Source organism: Triticum dicoccoides, chromosome 5B (genome assembly GCF_002162155.2).
Source record: "Triticum dicoccoides isolate Atlit2015 ecotype Zavitan chromosome 5B, WEW_v2.0, whole genome shotgun sequence".
Taxonomy (NCBI): domain Eukaryota; kingdom Viridiplantae; phylum Streptophyta; class Magnoliopsida; order Poales; family Poaceae; genus Triticum; species Triticum dicoccoides.
The window spans coordinates 411,020,089-411,037,995 of record NC_041389.1 but is presented as its reverse complement, the minus strand read 5'-3'; positions in this window follow the sequence as shown (position 1 = coordinate 411,037,995).

Here is a 17,907-nt window from a genome sequence, read left to right as displayed (position 1 = left end):
ACCAAAAATTAGCCCCCGGTTTTTTTGTGATTAGTTGGTTTTGATGATGTTTTGTTAATTTTGATCCATGGATTCGCTGTGTTATGAGTGGATCTAGCGTTCCCCTTACTTTCCCCCATTTTCATCCACGAAATCGTCTCAGTTTTGCCCCGGTAAATCATGTTTTTCCACCCCCGTTCTTAGATCTGGAATTTAGGGTTCGTCCTGGGAGAAATTCCACGACCCCCGGAACTTCCGGACTCACCCGGAACTTCCGTCCCCCAGAACTTCTGTCCTTGCCCCGGAACTTTCGGGCTAAAAAGAGAGTTTAACCAAAATCCCCCGGCTTCCCCCAGACTTTTTCCGTGACCCCCGGAACTTCCGGCCCTAGGCCCGGAACTTCCGGCCTAACCAGAGACTTTGCATAGAATTTCAGCATCAGCCTCTTTCACCTTTTTCATCATAACTTTTCACTCTGAACTCCGATTTGAGTGTTCTTTGGCTCGTTTTGAAGCTATCGACGTGCCCGAGGTCCTCACATTGGTTTTTCCACCATTGACTCCATCAAACTTTTGGAACTTTGGCATCTTTGCGTAGGCCTTCCAGCATATCATCCGCATTGCCACCACCGACTTCCGCAACCTAACCCATTTTGTTCCCCATAGCATTTGAGGTTGTTTGAGTAGTGACTTGAGTATCCTAAGGTGTTTAGGCTACTTAGGGACGGTTGCTTATTCATCAACCACCCCCATAACTTCTGCATAGGCTTGCCCACTATACACTTCCACGACCCCAAGGTAACCCAATTTTCTTTGAGCTTGTTTGAGTTGTGGCTTGTGTCTCCTAAGGTGTTTTGGCAACTTAGGGGCGGCAAATTCAACTCCGACGCGTGTATAGCCCATCATTCCACTTCCTCATTGCCAAAGTGCAAACCACCACCACTTTCCGCTACCACCATTTGACATTTTGCCTTTGGAGATTTTGAGTTGTGGTTTTTCCTAAGGTTTTTCGGCTAATTAGGAACGGGTCAACATCAAGAACACCGCCACTCATCATCGCCACGGACGGTAACCTCGATGACATCATTGTATATTCCACTTGCAATTGCATTGTTAACCCCTAGACCATTTTGCGTCACTTGCCTATCGAGACTAGACATTTGAGTATTGCCGGCAATGTTACTTGTGCACATTAGTGATCATTTGTCAGGACCCCGACTCAATGCCACATAGATCTAGCATGTAACACTTCATATCACTTTGCGGCCTCACGCACGGTATTCCCACGGGTGTCGCCTTACCTTTTCCCGGGACCGTTTGCGCCTTTTGGCACACGTATATGACAGTGTCGCTAGCATCCATATGATAAGGAGCCCGGGCTGACATGGCTAGTCGTAAACCCAAAGTGGCACAAACTTACAGGGACAGGCATCCATGACCCAGCATCGAACGTGTCGGTCATCAGCGAGTGAATCCAGGCTGTAGCACTGGGCTAGCAGGACTCCGGTGAACCGGGCTGTAGCGGGCTAACAGGACTCCGGTATTCATCGCGTGACATTTCCCCGAAGGGACAGACACAGGAACGAAGAAGGACACATGCCGGCCAGCCTAAGTGTTCCGGAGCAGTAGCAAGCTACCATGGCTCGGTGGAAACACTAGGAGACATTTCCCGGTAAGAGAGGCTACTGAAGATAAACAACTAGATAGTCAAATCCCACACATACCAAGCATTTCAATAACATACACACAATATGCTCGATATGCGCAATACAACATGGCATCACAAAATGACTCTACGACTCGAGCAGTTTATTCAATAGGCTCCGAGGAGCGAGACATTACAAACATGGGTCTCATGACCCAACAATCAGAGCATACAAGTCAAAGCACAAGCGGAAGCTATCATGTCTGAGTACAGACATCTATAAATGAAAAAGGCTGAGAAGCCTGACTATCTATCAGATCCTGCCGAGGGCACAAGATCGTAGCTGAGGTATCAAGCTAAACGTCGAAGTCCACGCGAAACTACTAGTGAGACCGAAGTCTCTCTGCAAAAACATAAAATAGGCAAACGTGAGTACAAAGGTACTCAGCAAGACTTACATCAGATCCTACATACATGCATATTATCAAGAAGGGTTGGTGGAGTTATTGCAGCAAGCCAGCTTTGACTCTTGGCTAGACTATCCTACGATACTCCAACTTGAAATGGTTTTGCGCACACGAGTCCACTACTCACCACTTCAATACACTACCGAGGATCCACCTCCGTCTTCCTACGGAAGAGCCATCCTCGGCACTCACACTTATCTTGAGGCTTTTAGCAGTTTCCATTTACTTGTCTATGAACTGTATAGGCAACCAAGTAGTCCTTTACCGCGGACGCGGCTATTCGAATAGATCATGTTAACCCTGCAGGGGTGTACTTCTTCATACACGCTCTCACCACTTACCGTCGTTTACACGACATGTACTCGGCAACCTTCAAGCGGAAGCCCAACGTGGGTGTCGGCCACGACCTACCTAATCACCTAAGTCTCCAGTCCAGGTTTATCGCCTATTCAGGTTCCATCCGCAGGGAGTCCGGCCGAGGTTTCCCATACGGCCCCGAACGATGTGAACAGGGTTCCCGAGATACCTAACGGGTATTCGGTACACCCGGCCACGTACCTACCGCATCACAGCCCACCCCTACGGTCAGCGCTGTCCACGGCCTCCAGTAGGCTACAAACACCAGAAACTACTTGCAACTCCTGGACGGAGAACTAGGGTGAATAAGAAGCCGAGAGGGTCCATTGGTTTCGGGCCCAATGCATGGTAGTAGTTGATTCTTAAATCACACATACAGATCTCAGTGCTTAAGGTCGGCTTCAATGAAACAACCCACCATGTACTCCTACATGGCCTCTCATCGATACCTTTACCAAATCGTGTTCACCACACCACTCTCATTACCGACATAATCATTTCACTCTAGCCCATCACCCAGATGAACCAGACCTGACATGACTCTAAGCATAGCAGGCATAGCAAGGTAGGAACAACACATACATATGGCTCAATCAACTCCTACACATGCTAGTGGGTTTCATCTAGTTACTGTGGCAATGACAGGTCATGCAGAGGAAATGGGTTCAACTACCGTAGCGAGTAACAGATGAATCGTTGTTGTCCTAATGCAGTAAAAGAGAGCAGGAACGAGAGAGTAGGATTGTATCGGAATGAACAAGGGGGTTTTGCTTGCCTGGCACTTCTGAAGATAACATTGAGTCTTCATCAGTGTCAACGATCACATCATCGGTACAACGTCTACCGAGGGGGAACAGCACCGGCAAACACAGAAGAAACACGATCAATGCAATGCACAGTATGATGCATGCTATGACATGGCAATATGAATGTGTTTTGAGCTAATGCAACTAGCAGCAAGTTAAATGGAGTTGGTTTGAACCCTAGGTTCAAATTCAAACTCCACATGTGATTATTTAAATGCCACTTAATTGATTTGTGCTAAACAGCAGCTATAAGTTGTTCTAACATGCATGAAAATGGTACAGATGGATTCCTTGAATTTTTCTGATAATTTTTCATATATAATTTATTTAATTTGGAGTTACGGTTAATTTTCTATGATTTATTGAAGTTTTAGGCATTTTCTGGAATTATAAATCATTTCCTAATTTATTTTATTCCAGAAATACTTTACTGCGTCAACATGACGTCGGCATGACGTCAGCAAGTCAACAGGGGCCGGTCAGGGTCAAACCTGACGTGTGGGGTCCACACGTCAGTGACACGGGGGCTAATCCCGCGTTGACTCGGGCTTTGACCCGCTACGGGGCCCGCTGTCAGTGTCTGTGGGGGGGTGTTTAGCGTGGTCATTAGTGGCTAATGACAGCGCCACGTCTCTGGCCACCGGAGTTCGGCCGGCGGCGACCCGAAACGCGGCGGAAGTTCACCGGGGTTGCGCTACGGGCGGCGGCTGGACGCGCGAAGGGCACCAGAAGGTAGCCCGTGCCCGTGCGCATCTAGGGGGGCCAACGGGAGGTGCGGGGGTGGCCGGGGTTCGCCGGAATGAAGCCCGAGGCGGCGGCCGGAGCTCGGGGGTTCGCGGGACTGGCGCTGCAGCTCACAAACGAGGGAGCTGAGGCGCTGGAGGGGCTCTACGGGTCACGGCTAGCGCAACGGTGCACGCCCGTGACCAAATGGTCACCGGGATTTCGCCGGCGACGAGTCCGTGCGGCGGAGCGTCTCGGCTCCGGCGGAAGCAATGGCCAGAGCGGCCCAACGGCATGGGAAGAAGAGGGGAACGGTTCAGTGGCTCACCGCGAGTCCAACGAGCGCGGGGGCGAGGTCGGGGACGCTCTGTGGCCGGCGAATCAAGCGACGACGGCCGTCGGTGCAGAGGAAGAAGATGGCGTCGGTGACGGCGCTCCAGGGCGTCCGGCGTCTTGTGGCTCCGTGGTAGGGACGGGAACGTCACGGCGGAGCTCGGGGGCGCGTCGGAGAGGCGTGGGGAAGGCGGTGGCCGCGGTGGTGCTTGGCGGCGTGCTGTGGTGCGCTCGGGGATCACAGGAAGAGAGGGAAAGAGAGAGCCAGGGGAGGGGGAGCGGTCCAGAGGGAGTGAGAAGGGCCAGGGGCTGCGTGGCGTTGCGGACGGAGTCCAGGGCGACGAGAGGAAGCAGGAGGTGGCCAGGGGGAAGCAGGAGGTGGCCGAGGCAGCGTCGGCGCGCGCCACGCCTCGCCTCTGTTCGTCCTCCTGGCAGAGGAGGAAGAGGACAAGGGGGGAAGGAGGTGGGCTAGGCCTGCGCAGGTGGGCTGCACAGTGTTGGGCTGTGGGTGGCTGCCAGGTAAGGTCCAGGTAAATTCTGTTTTATATTTTTCTGTTCTGTTTTGTTTTTATTTAATTCTTTTGCCACTGTTTTGAATTTAAAAATAATTCAAACAATGCCCAAAAACTCCTCTGAATATTTTTATATTGCTAGATGGACTTTTCCAAAAGCTTATAAAATATTTCAGGGGTATTTGAAAGTATATCCCATATATTATGAATATAATTCCAAATTCAAATACAATAATGATTTAAATTCAGTGCTCAAAATATTCCTCAAAATGTTCATTATTTTTGGTTTGGTGCAAAACCCTTGCCAAAATATAACCAAAATTATTTAAGGCCATTTTGGAACATTGAATGCATTTTCCCAGGGTTCTTTGCCCCTCTTTTATTTAAGTTTCTGAGGCTTCCAAAATTCCTCAGTTCAAGTTTCAAAAATTTAAACATGATGCAAGCAAGATGCAACACTAGACAGCACCAGAAGCTAGGGATGTGACAACTCACCCCCACTAAACAAGAATCTCGTCTCGAGATTCAAGCGTAGAGTAAGATGAAGGGGAAACGCAAACTAGTATAATCTTCATGATCCAGGGTGCACTTCAAATGAACGTTGATTCGATCACCATCATTGTCTTGAAGTCTTGCTCTGAGAAATCCTGTCAACATGACACGGAGGGAAGGAGGAGACTCTAGAAGGGTCGATCTCCTCGAAGATCGAACAACTCAGGACTAACTCCCGGAATGAGACATAGGACCATCTCTCGGGTTGAGACACGAGATACACATCAAGAGGGGTGGAAAGAACGGATGACGAAGGTTCACTAGGTAGACAACAATTCCACACTTAAGAAGGTGGTAAACGATTGTCCACGTAGCGAGGAGTTTAGTTGCCATGAAACCACGACGAAACATCCTGGAGGAGGGTGATTCGTAGATTATTACCTTAAGTGGCAAAAAGAATTACTTTTGATCCAGAGATCATTGAAACTCTTTAAACCAGCCTAAGACAATTCTCGAGCGATCGTTTGGAGGGGGTCGGTAGAATGGCATACTCGGACTTGGATGATGTGGATTACCTTGTTGAAGACAACGCAATGGATGAATTTGCTTATCACCGGAAATGGAAGAGACCCATGTAGAATGGCACATTGGCGGTGCAAGCTGGGAACAAAATGCAATGCTGGGAATGATTCTGGTAACTGGGGAAGAACCCAACAATAGAGAGTGAATTCACTGTTGGAGTGGTTATAGCATAACCGAGGAAATCTGGGGCAATTCCAGTTAGTGCCGATGATAACACCTAGCGCTTGTGCGTGCTCTCAAGAACTTGAGCATTTCCATATTCATCAAGGTTTTACCAACATCCGTGTCAAGGATCCTGGCAACACAACATACCACCATGATGAACAACGATGGATGATGCAGATGCATAGGAAGATAACATCAACTCAGATTTCATCCTAGCGAGGCCAAGGAAACAAAATCTGGATGATCGACCGAGAGACATTTAGCACTCCGCTTCTAATGTTCTCCTTGATGTGCTAGTGTAATCCAATCATTGAAATGGTTTGGTAACTAGACATCAAGTAAAAGGTCGGACTTCGGGAGCAATAGAATCCATAAGGAACAGTTACGGAGGTAAATCCTACGAAATCCTTATGGGGATGTGGCCAATTTCTTCAATCAAGATACTACAATAATAGGTCTTTCGGCTGGGTGTGTTGGCCATGATATCCACTTAAACGGTTATCGAGGGACCAATATTATAGTTCTTGGGAAATGTTCCAACCATCATATCTGCCTGAGATTCAGACCTGGTTGGTGTCAGAATATTCCAGACTCATCGAATCTAGGAAGAAAATGAAAGTTTGCAACACAAATCGACGAGATGACGTTGCGAGATTCTCGGGGAATGAACTACGATAGCAAGCTCCAAAACATGAGCTGGTTCTGCTACAAACATGTGAACACGTTGTCTCAGACAAGCATGCCCACATGGTAGTCTTACAATAAAACACTACCGAGTTCAGGAGGGGGGAACCATCAACGAGGGTATCAAAGTCTTGTGCATTACCATGGATTAACACTTAACTCATTTTCTCGAACAAATCAGTCAGTGGCTTGGGGTGCTACGGAACACATATAGAATGGAGGTTGCAAATCTACGAACCACAGAATACTTTCGCACGTGTGCATGACTGATTTGGGATGATTCCAAAGGAAACAAAACAATCTTTCTCAAATTCACGGCGGCAACTTTCACCAAATGCACGTGTATAAGAGGAAGTCACTCCTTTCATCAAACAAATACTTCATGAGCTAGCATGAAGAAAATGCTTTCAAAAGTTTCCAACACTAGCTTAATGTTCAACAAAATCATGGAAGAGATAAGGATGTTGTCAATGGGCTCAACAACAATTTATCTAGGTTTCCTTTTAAAAGGAATTCCATAGTTAAGTGGACACGGTGATAGCATTGGTCAGACCAAAGATGTAATGGTGTATGCTCGAGGGATCAACCACGAATAAGACAACATTACGAGCATCGTTGGTACTGATTTGATTTGACGATAGCCCACACCCAAATCAAAGGATTGATAAGACAATAGGTCCAGCAACTGATCACAGGGACCAATCGATGAAGATATCATCTTTCTTCAACACACACTACACAAGAATATCCCTTTGGGACGAACTAAGTCAGGCAAGCTTTTATCTTCCAATTCTCCAGGTTGTTATCCAGCTTAACCAACTAGCTCAGGGATATCTAACACCGATTCTTGGAAAGAAGGTGGTTCATAAGAAACCAACTTGACCACGGGCTCAACATAACGGTCAGGTGACGACCTGGTGATACTTCCGAGAAGACATTCAGAAAATCACGAACCACCGGTATGTTACTAAGCTCGAGAACAATCTCACTTCTGAGGGCAAGACGATATAATCAAATGAGTGAGGACTTGACAAGATCCTAACTCATCAATCGAAGGGTGCACCGAAATAAGAACTAGGTAGCACGATAAGTCTTAGAGGATGATTCAGAAACCAACACGCTAAGAATGAAATTATTGTCCTTTAACTACCAAGCAACGAGGTTGCTAGGAGTATTGAATTCACACATCACAATTCATTTGTCGGTATTCCGGTTGCATCAACACGAGGGCCGAGGAATGACTAATGATGGTGAGAAGTATCACTACGTCAAAATTCATGAGAGTTGGTGCAGTTCTCATGACAATTCTGACATAAAGGGGGTAATACTCCAAGGTAGAACAGAACCAAAAGCTGGATTGGCATTTGATCTGCGGAATACAACTACTTTGACCCAAACCTAGATATGGATGAGGTACTGGAGTTTGTTTCTCCAAGTCATTCAGGACAGAATGGCTTGACGGACCACAAGAGTAATAGGCATCGATAAACGAACACACGCATACTCTTGACTATCAATTGATAGACGAGGGTCAGAATGCAACTAAAGAGAACAACTCAAAGGAACATAAAATTTTCTGAGTTGTGGATGCATAGATTAGTATGTCGAACCAAGTTCAACATATTTCATCCGGATAACCCATGCAGAAAGGTAGAACTGGCAGAGTCACGATTTATGAATGGAGAACTCCTCAAGAATAATCCTGTTGTGATATTTCAGTTCAACGAGGAACTTCTGCCATAAGTAGTTCATAGTATTTGGAAGAAGGAAATACCACGAACTTCGAGGACTATCGCAAAGTTACTAATATCCTAAAGGAACTAGCAAACACTATCGACATGAAGTAAGTAGGGTGAATCTCGGGTTCAAAACCCAGGAATAGAATACCTACTAACTATGTGGCATCACGGGATGCTTTCGAGAATAAAGGCCAGAATCATCACACTGGGAACACAATTCATGGCTAAATTACTAGATGATCCCCTAAGACACCTAGGGTCATAATAATATCTCCAACATATATGTCAAGGTAACGGAGTACCTCAACTCACTGATTAGTGTGGTTAATCTGGCCCAAAGGAACATTGAAACGGAAGGAAGGAATTTGCAAGTGCATCAGACTATTTAGAAACCTGGAATGACTCGGACAGCATAACGGCTGTAAATGCTCAGAAAAGATTTGAGACATTCACAAAAATGGTGGCATAACCACTCAGAAGCACAATATCAAGGTCTCGAAATCAACAGTTAACATACAGAAGTAGAAACTGAACTCAAGCTTAGAACCATCAATCCTACAAGTCTGCGGATTAGTAACACGTGATCCTGATAGAAAGAAGAGATAGCCTAGTTCTTAATCCCCGTAGGAAAGATAAGATGACTCAGATCAGAAGGGCATGAGGTAAAGGAGTAAAAAGAGCCTTACGTTCCATCCCACAATCAATTCCCTTATATAACTAAAGAATTTCTAGACTCAACTTCGACCAGTTTGGCTTGGTAATCCTACAGGCAGTCAAGCTCTGATACCAACGCTGTCAGGACCCCGACTCAATGCCACATAGATCTAGCATGTAACACTTCATATCACTTTGCGGCCTCACGCACGGTATTCCCACGGGTGTCGCCTTACCTTTTCCCGGGACCGTTTGTGCCTTTTGGCACACGTATATGACAGTGTCGCTAGCATCCATATGATAAGGAGCCCGGGCTGACATGGCTAGTCGTAAACCCAAAGTGGCACAAACTTACAGGGACAGGCATCCATGACCCAGCATCGAACGTGTCGGTCATCAGCGAGTGAATCCAGGCTGTAGCACTGGGCTAGCAGGACTCCGGTGAACCGGGCTGTAGCGGGCTAACAGGACTCCGGTATTCATCGCGTGACATTTCCCCGAAGGGACAGACACAGGAACGAAGAAGGACACATGCCGGCCAGCCTAAGTGTTCCGGAGCAGTAGCAAGCTACCATGGCTCGGTGGAAACACTAGGAGACATTTCCCGGTAAGAGAGGCTACTGAAGATAAACAACTAGATAGTCAAATCCCACACATACCAAGCATTTCAATAACATACACACAATATGCTCGATATGCGCAATACAACATGGCATCACAAAATGACTCTACGACTCGAGCAGTTTATTCAATAGGCTCCGAGGAGCGAGACATTACAAACATGGGTCTCATGACCCAACAATCAGAGCATACAAGTCAAAGCACAAGGGGAAGCTATCATGTCTGAGTACAGACATCTATAAATGAAAAAGGCTGAGAAGCCTGACTATCTATCAGATCCTGCCGAGGGCACAAGATCGTAGCTGAGGTATCAAGCTAAACGTCGAAGTCCACGCGAAACTACTAGTGAGACCGAAGCAAGACTTACATCAGATCCTACATACATGCATATTATCAAGAAGGGTTGGTGGAGTTATTGCAGCAAGCCAGCTTTGACTCTTGGCTAGACTATCCTACGATACTCCAACTTGAAATGGTTTTGCGCACACGAGTCCACTACTCACCACTTCAATACACTACCGAGTATCCACCTCCGTCTTCCTACGGAAGAGCCATCCTCGGCACTCACACTTATCTTGAGGCTTTTAGCAGTTTCCATTTACTTGTCTATGAACTGTATAGGCAACCAAGTAGTCCTTTACCGCGGACGCGGCTATTCGAATAGATCATGTTAACCCTGCAGGGGTGTACTTCTTCATACACGCTCTCACCACTTACCGTCGTTTACACGACATGTACTCGGCAACCTTCAAGCGGAAGCCCAACGTGGGTGTCGGCCACGACCTACCTAATCACCTAAGCCTCTAGTCCAGGTTTATCGCCTATTCAGGTTCCATCCGCAGGGAGTCCGGCCGAGGTTTCCCATACGGCCCCGAACGATGTGAACAGGGTTCCCGAGATACCTAACGGGTATTCGGTACACCCGGCCACGTACCTACCGCATCACAGCCCACCCCTACGGTCAGCGCTGTCCACGGCCTCCAGTAGGCTACAAACACCAGAAACTACTTGCAACTCCTGGACGGAGAACTAGGGTGAATAAGAAGCCGAGAGGGTCCATTGGTTTCGGGCCCATTGCATGGTAGTAGCTGATTCTTAAATCACACATACAGATCTCAGTGCTTAAGGTCGGCTTCAATGAAACAACCCACCATGTACTCCTACATGGCCTCTCATCGATACCTTTACCAAATCGTGTTCACCACACCACTCTCATTACCGACATAATCATTTCATTCTAGCCCATCACCCAGATGAACCAGACCTGACACGACTCTAAGCATAGCAGGCATAGCAAGGTAGGAACAACACATACATATGGCTCAATCAACTCCTACACATGCTAGTGGGTTTCATCTAGTTACTGTGGCAATGACAGGTCATGCAGAGGAAATGGGTTCAACTACCGTAGCAAGTAACAGATGAATCGTTGTTGTCCTAATGCAGTAAAAGAGAGCAAGAACGAGAGAGTAGGATTGTATCGGAATGAACAAGGGGGTTTTGCTTGCCTGGCACTTCTGAAGATAACATTGAGTCTTCATCAGTGTCAACGATCACATCATCGGTACAACGTCTACCGAGGGAGAACAGCACCGGCAAACACAGAAGAAACACGATCAATGCAATGCACAGTATGATGCATGCTATGACATGGCAATATGAATGTGTTTTGAGCTAATGCAACTAGCAGCAAGTTAAATGGAGTTGGTTTGAACCCTAGGTTCAAATTCAAACTCCACATGTGATTATTTAAATGCCACTTAATTGATTTGTGCTAAACAGCAGCTATAAGTTGTTCTAACATGCATGAAAATGGTACAGATGGATTCCTTGAATTTTTCTGATAATTTTTCATATATAATTTATTTAATTTGGAGTTACGGTTAATTTTCTATGATTTATTGAAGTTTTAGGCATTTTCTGGAATTATAAATCATTTCCTAATTTATTTTATTCCAGAAATACTTTACTGTGTCAGCATGACGTCGGCATGACGTCAGCAAGTCAACAGGGGCCGGTCAGGGTCAAACCTGACGTGTGGGGTCCACACGTCAGTGACACGGGGGCTAATCCCGCGTTGACTCGGGCTTTGACCCGCTACGGGGCCCGCTGTCAGTGTCTGTGGGGGGGTGTTTAGCGTGGTCATTAGTGGCTAATGACAGCGCCACGTCACTGGCCACCGGAGTTCGGCCGGCGGCGACCCGAAACGCGGCGGAAGTTCACCGGGGTTGCGCTACGGGCGGCGGCTGGACGCGCGAAGGGCACCAGAAGGTAGCCCGTGCCCGTGCGCATCTAGGGGGGCCAACGGGAGGTGCGGGGGTGGCCGGGGTTCGCCGGAATGAAGCCCGAGGCGGCGGCCGGAGCTCGGGGGTTCGCGGGACTGGCGCTGCAGCTCACAAACGAGGGAGCTGAGGCGCTGGAGGGGCTCTACGGGTCACGGCTAGCGCAACGGTGCACGCCCGTGACCAAATGGTCACCGGGATTTCGCCGGCGACGAGTCCGTGCGGCGGAGCGTCTCGGCTCCGGCGGAAGCAATGGCTAGAGCGGCCCAACGGCATGGGAAGAAGAGGGGAACGGTTCAGTGGCTCACCGCGAGTCCAACGAGCGCGGGGGCGAGGTCGGGGACGCTCTGTGGCCGGCGAATCAAGCGACGACGGCCGTCGGTGCAGAGGAAGAAGATGGCGTCGGTGACGGCGCTCCAGGGCGTCCGGCGTCTTGTGGCTCCATGGTAGGGACGGGAACGTCACGGCGGAGCTCGGGGGCGCGTCGGAGAGGCGTGGGGAAGGCGGTGGCCGCGGTGGTGCTTGGCGGCGTGCTGCGGTGCGCTCGGGGATCACAGGAAGAGAGGGAAAGAGAGAGCCAGGGGAGGGGGAGCGGTCCAGAGGGAGTGAGAAGGGCCAGGGGCTGCGTGGCGTTGCGGACGGAGTCCAGGGCGACGAGAGGAAGCAGGAGGTGGCCAGGGGGAAGCAGGAGGTGGCCGAGGCAGCGTCGGCGCGCGCCACGCCTCGCCTCTGTTCGTCCTCCTGGCAGAGGGGGAAGAGGACAAGGGGGGAAGGAGGTGGGCTGGGCCTGCGCAGGTGGGCTGCACAGTGTTGGGCTGTGGGTGGCTGCCAGGTAAGGTCCAGGTAAATTCTATTTTATATTTTTCTGTTCTGTTTTGTTTTTATTTAATTCTTTTGCCACTATTTTGAATTTAAAAATAATTCAAACAATGCCCAAAAACTCCTCTGAATATTTTTATATTGCTAGATGGACTTTTCCAAAAGCTTATAAAATATTTCAGGGGTATTTGAAAGTACATCCCATATATTATGAATATAATTCCAAATTCAAATACAATAATGATTTAAATTCAGTGCTCAAAATATTCCTCAAAATGTTCATTATTTTTGGTTTGGTGCAAAACCCTTGCCAAAATATAACCAACATTATTTAAGGCCATTTTGGAACATTGAATGCATTTTCCCAGGGTTCTTTGCCCCTCTTTTATTTAAGTTTTTGAGGCTTCCAAAATTCCTCAGTTCAAGTTTCAAAAATTTAAACATGATGCAAGCAAGATGCAACACTAGACAGCACCAGAAGCTAGGGATGTGACATCATTGATCTACACCTTCCATTGCATATATACCATATCATGGTGGTGCATATATTGGTATCATATCTTGTGTCACAAGTTTGTTCCCGCATATATACAATTGCTATCTTGGTTTGTGCAAAGTGGCCATACAAAAAAAGAGAATAAGCTTTTAAGCAAAGAAAAAGAGTGAGGAAAGAGCTTGTAAGCAATAGCCATAGCATCACAATATATCATATGGTCTCATATCCGATCATATTGGATCATCTTGTGAGAAACACCGGGAACCATACATACATAGCATACTTGGGATAGAAACTTTATCCATTTTGCATCTTATAGGTTGTGCAAAAGTGTCGTATCTGCCTATTGAGCAATTGTGCTAGCGTCTCTCTTGAGTTGTGCAACACTAGCGTTTTCCGTGGATTCCACATTTTATGCTCATTCCTTTGTTGCATGACCCCATTTATCTATCCGTATGTGTGTTTCCATGTGCCATTCTTTGCTATTGGTCTACTTGTTTCACTTGCAAATTTGTGAATCTCTTTCAACATTATTGACTCTTGCTAACATTTTGCATCAAATTTTTGTGCCACTATCCTCACCAAGCTACACCATAAGCTTTACTTGATAGGTGTGAGTGAACAAGTCTGGTACCAATTCCACTATTCTTTCATTTCACATTGAGTGAAACGGGATACATCCTCAACTTTGCGAAAAGGTAACTTGGTATTGTTTATCTCATTTCCTACTCACCTCTACTCGAGTCTTGTGATGGATAGGCAAGGCATTTCACCTTCGGTCTAAAACAATAACGACGAGTTAGATGCCATGAAAAACAACTCCGACGCCAAGATGCAAGCTCAAATGGAGGAGATCAAAGCCCTCATCAAGTCCTACAAGCGATCTTCCTCATCTTCGAGAAGATACTCAAGAGCACATCCTTCCGAGCTACCATCTCCGGCAAGATCACATCGGCATCGACACCATCACCAACAAGAACGTGAAGGTGAAGAGCTCAACACCAACAACCACTCAACGACTTCACCATCTCCCTTGGCATCTTCGCCTATGGACATATGGCATCTTCGACAACAAGAACCCCAAGGCTACGCTCAAGAGAAGCTCCCCAAGCTCAAGTCCGCGAATTCCACGAGCTACTACGACCTCGACACCGACCATGAGATTCCTTTCTATGGGACTCACAAACCCGAGGAGTACCTCGAGTGGGAGCCTTTGATGGACGACTACCTCAAGCTACATTAAGTCCCCTCCGAAGATCAAGTGAAGTGTGCCACAAGAAACTTCCATGACTACGCATTGGCATGGTGGCTTCACACACCTTCGGAGTACTACGACATGAGTTGGCCCAAGACGAAGAGAGCTTTGCGGCAAGAGTTCATGCCTCCAACCTACATGGAACAACTTCGACGCCAATTGGAGAACACCATCCAAGGATCCAAGTCCATCGACAAGTACTTCAAGGAGATGAAGATTGCCTTGCGACGAGCCAGCATGGACGACCCCATTTCGATGAAGTTCCACTTCATGATAGGATTGAACAACGACATCTCCAAGAATATCTTCCTCGAGAACTACAAGTCCCTCGATGACTACTACATTGGTGCTCTCAAGGTGGAACAAGAACTCATGAAGTCCAAGGCTTCTCCACCCCAAGCACACTTCGCGGCGACCAAGCTCTACGACAAGTGTGAGGCTAGTACCACCATGATGTCCGAGCCCGACGAGCTCCAAGACGATGCTCCCAAGTTCGACTTCACCGCCATCCCTCTTTGTGGCGTTGATGATGCCGAGTCTACCTTGACTCTTTTTCAAGATGGTGTGGCGATGAGTACGACTACGGAGACCCTCAAGGACCAAGCTTTGGAGGCGAGCGACAAGGTGGCAAGCAAGGATGATGCTTCCATCTTTGGCGGTGACAGTGATGATGTGCCATCTTTGGCCTTCATCCACGGTCATGAAGAGTGATGATGTGCCATCTTCAGCCTTCACCCACGGTGATGACGATGAGTTAGTTGAGCGTGGGATTTTCCCTTCGACTACGGCGACGTATGATGACTTGAGTGACTTGTGCCACCATATTGCGAGTGAGAGTGACTTCAACACTAGCCCTATATATGATGAGTTGCCTCAATTCCCATGTGAGGAGAGCCACAACCCCCACCACTTTAGTGAGATGACTGACTCCACCATATGTGAGTTTGAGTGCACCTATTTTGAGGGAGTGAGTGAACCACCACATAGACTGAGTGAGATAGTTGATAGGTCATGTGAGGCCACTTTCAACACTAACGACTTGACCTCTACCTCTATTGTGTCTTCTCATTTGGTGCTAGGTCCCATATATGATGACGCGCCGATCCTCGGCGACTTCGTCCTTCCTATGGACATGACGATGGCCATGGTGGAATATGATGCACCCCCACATGGTTCCATCATGATGAAGATGACCACCATTTGGTCTTTCCCACCTCACCTACACCACATGAGTGGAATGAACAAGGTAACATAGGTGAAGGTGATGGTCTAGTCCCACTAGTGGGCATTCTTGACATTGATTGCTTGCATGATGTTGATCCACCTAGTACCATGCTTCATGCTAGTATGATTCCCCCATGCGATGATTTGCCCATTTATGGTGAGTACAGTGATTCTCATGTGGAGTCTATTAGTTGTGATGCCATGTTACGTACATAGGATTTCTGGTGACAATTCTTTAGGTCACATCATGTTTGATAATCCTCTTGACTTGTCATATGCTATGCATGAGATCAACCATATGTCTTATTTGCAATCTCTTCATAGTGACTATGCATATACCATTAAAATAAATCCAATTTGCACATATGGCATAGATGACAAGCCCATGGTTATTGGCATTTGTTTTTCTTATGATGATATTGATATGCTCCCTTTGCATCATTTATCTCATATGACACGCCATGACCACCTAGCTTCGGATATGCATTGTTTTGGATGTTGTCCATTTTCTCCATATGATGTTTCCGATATTGCTCATGAGGAGACCCCCATAGTGTCCTCATACATGTTAGGAGATTTTGATCCATCCCATTCATTGCATGATCCTAATACTTGTGTGCACCATATGCTCCCCAAGAATAAACATGCTATTGATGTTCCATATAATTGCATTCTCAATTTGTGTCCCCATCATGTCATACACAATAACTGTTCTTTCATGATGGATGACATGTTCTTATACCATGCATCAAATTTCTTTGAGCATTTCTTATCTTGTGCTAACTCACACGTGCACATACACATTGTGATGGATGATGTGTACATTTACCACGCACGCAATTTCTTTGCTTTGTGTCTCTTTTATGTAGGTACCCATGAATACTTGTCAACCTCGCAATCCCACGAGTTGACAAAACGAGCTCTGGAGAGCAACGATGATTTGGGATCCCATGGATTGTCTTTCCCACCGCTCTCTTCGCGCAACGACTTCGCGCATTTCTTCTACATGGCCCTCACTTGGCTATGGGTTGTTGCCCATTACATATTATATGCCCATCTTGCCATGTTCACTTTGCATGATATGCCCATCTATGCCTTTGCCATGCATTTGTGACCCTTGCTTTGCTTTACACATGATGATTGATTCTCATACTTTTATGTGTATTTGCAAGCTTGGTGGAGATATTGCTTGTTGTTGCCATGTTCCATTTGTGACCCACCCCTATGATGATACGATGATCTTGCTTTGTGTTCGTGCTTGTGATATGTCATGTGCATTGTCTATGCATATTATTTGCTCACATGACATGATTGCCATGATTTACTCTAGTGTGTTGCATCTTCGCTCCACTAGTTTGCACGACTTGATTTCAATGCTTGCTTATGTTGCATCACCAACGACTCATACTTGCTCATTTCATGCGGTTGATGAAAACCATCTACATGCTTCGCACATGATTGTTATTACTCCTTGTCATATCTCTCCATATGTTGCCTCCTTCATGCTAGATGATTTGCCATGTATTGAGTGCAACTATGCCCTTATTCTTGATAATGACTTTGCCCCCATAGCATTCTCGCATATGATTGTAGATTTTAACATATTTCTCGTGAAGCATGCTTGCCTTACCTCTTTGCATCATATACCTAGTGCCATGAATATTGCCATTGTTGCATCATATTATTCATGCACTTGCGCTTCTAATGGTTATGTGCAAGAGAAGAGAACCATCATGATGGATGATGTGTTTATCTACCATGTGCATAATTTCTTTGTTTTGTTTTGTGCATGTGTAGGATACTTGGACTTCGTGTCGACTTCCACTTCACGTGAGTTGACCATTCAAGCTCTTGAGAGCGAGCCTCATACATTCTACCATGACTCGCTTATACACCACATTTCCTACCACTTCGACATTGTGAAGAATGCACAAGGACACACTTTCAAGGTGACATCCTTCTTGATCTTGGATATTGTGGATCATACTTCATGTGTTGCTTGCACATTTGCGCGCATGTTCGAGATATTGCTTTCACCCATGATTACCACATTTCCATGCCTCATGACATATA